This window comes from Triticum dicoccoides, chromosome 7A (assembly GCF_002162155.2).
Source record: "Triticum dicoccoides isolate Atlit2015 ecotype Zavitan chromosome 7A, WEW_v2.0, whole genome shotgun sequence".
Lineage (NCBI taxonomy): Eukaryota > Viridiplantae > Streptophyta > Magnoliopsida > Poales > Poaceae > Triticum > Triticum dicoccoides.
The window spans coordinates 650,879,916-650,882,145 of NC_041392.1; the positions used below are offsets into that span (position 1 = coordinate 650,879,916).

Sequence of the window (2,230 nt, forward strand, 5' to 3'; positions counted from 1 at the left end):
ATGAGGAAAAAATACCCAAGCTTGCACTTGTTTACCATATATTGAGGTGCTAGAGATTACAGTATAAACTGTCCAAGAAAATAGCATAGAAAGGTTGCTCAAATTAAATAGTATGGCACAATGTCATAGAGGAATTTCACATAAAAATATAGAAAGCCCTGCAGTTTAGTTTCTATGCTTCTCTAATACCGAAAGCAATAGCCAAATATCACTGTATAGTTCTTTCAGAGTAATAAAATGGCGGGCTTGGTTCAATATCCAATCCAAATGCACGCGTCTGACTCGGAATTGGTACATGATTATGATATGAACACATGCATGTAACCTTAGTTGTCCAGAACACAGGGGGTTCATGCCTATTAGAAATGGAATTGGCAAGATGTAGAGCCGCTTACTTGCCAACACCTTCAAATGCGACATAAAAAATTACAGAATTGAATCTTCCTGAAACAAAGCTGCAGACAATACTGAAACAAGAAATTAGGCTCCCATTCGATAGTACCTTTCTATTTTTCTTGTTATGCTTATCGTTTATTGGTATTGTATAGGCTCCCATTCGGGGACATACAAAAAAATATCTGAGTACGCATCATCAGCATTTTATTAAAGCAAAATACCAACCTTGCAACCTAAAAATATCTTTGAAAATATTCGATTGATTCATCAATAGCTTCCTTTTGCCAGATCAAAAAGATCCCTCAAAGATGCAGCTGAAACAGGTGATGCGCTCTCGGATTGTTAAAAGGTGTGGACTGCATAAACATCAGCACCATACAATTTCCATGATCATGTCGTCTAATAGTTACTACCAAATGGATTAAATGATACACGGAGCTTGGTGATATGGTGGAATACCTGGAATAGCAGCCCACAGTTTATGCTTGCTCCCTCATGATATTAGACAGGAACGTGGCAGTCGAACATTTCCCCTTAGTGCCGGTGATATGGACAGCCTACAAACACAATTACTTGCAGCCAAACACCTTTCTCTTCTTCTGGCGGGCATTCATATATGTATCCACAACACCTTCTCCTGCTCTCCCTGCCAGTAAAAAGACAACAAGTACTTGATCATATTTATGTGCAGTTTGACATAAAACTGATTTGCAGCCAAACACCTTTCTCTTCTTCTGGCGGGCATTCATATATGTATCCACAAGACTTTTCCCCTGCTCTCCCTACCAGTAAAAATACAACAAGGACTTAATCATATTTATGTGCAGTTTGACATAAAATTGCTTATCCAAGTCTGTACCTATCATGTGAAGAGGATATGCGGTGGTATGCCCCTACTGAACCCGTGGTAGAGGACAAGGCAGAGGTGGCCGTGGTGACTGAAGATGGCAACGACCCTGTGGTAGAGGACAAGCAGGAGGATGCGATGTCCGAACAACAAACCCTCCTCAACTTCGCAGGGCAACAGGATTGGAGGCGGCTGAGTTGCAGACAACAACGACTTTCGCGTCCTCGGCTGTGCGGAAGAATGGCAGCGGCGACATCTGCATCACAGACTGCCCGGGAGAATTAAGAAGGGGGTAGGCATGTGTTCATCACCGGTCGTCGCCGTCGCCGATTTAGTCGGGAGGAGGGCCGGCACTCGCGAGGGAAGGTCCGGCGGAGCTTTAGTCCATGGCCATGGTGTCCTGCAGTGTGGGAACGGAGAGAGGGAGAAAGATTAGTGAGGAGAGGGAGAGAGAAGGGAGGAGGGCTCTGGGCATGGCTGACCGGCAGAGGAGCTCGACGGCGGCGTTCGGAGGCCTGGTTGGCTCGGGGCGGATCGGGGGTGGGGAGCGCACGGGCGGAGCGGCGGCGCAACGTTGTTGCTGCGGATCCCTTCTTTCGCCGTTCTTGTTGGGGCCTAAAGCCAGTGCCGGGACTCGGGAGCCACTTTCGCGTGGACCAAACTGAAAATCAGGGATTCCTAAAAAAACGAAAATCAGGGAGTTGCCGCTGGGCCGCGGGATCGGCGGCCGTGGAGCGCTCGCACGATCGGCAGACGCGGCGTCTGCTAGGCAGAACATTTAATCTAAGATGTTGATCTGGCTGACAGACTATTGATGTAATATAGGCGGTAGGATGTGTTTAAGTCAATTTGATCGGATGGTTCTGCTTATCCTGTGTACAGTTTGTTGTGTGACTTTAGACAAACACCTGTTTGCTCTTTTAATAGTAGTATAGATAGCCATTTTCCTAGTAGTGATCTGACTGCCTGGAACTCTATTAATATGAG

General features: G+C 46.1%; 1 long non-coding RNA gene across 2 annotated transcripts; it reads right to left on the reverse strand.

The window, feature by feature from the left end:
* Positions 1–396: 396 nt before the first annotated feature.
* LOC119331863 lies at positions 397–1,887 on the reverse strand. 2 transcript variants are annotated; one of them, XR_005160688.1, is made up of 4 exons: positions 1,726–1,887; positions 1,256–1,643; positions 856–1,178; positions 397–752 (listed from the first exon to the last, which is right to left on the reverse strand). It is a non-coding gene; the product is annotated as an uncharacterized LOC119331863 (long non-coding RNA). The 2 variants fall into 2 exon arrangements; XR_005160687.1 differs by having other exon boundaries at positions 397–1,178.
* Between the last annotated feature and the right edge of the window lie 343 nt (positions 1,888–2,230).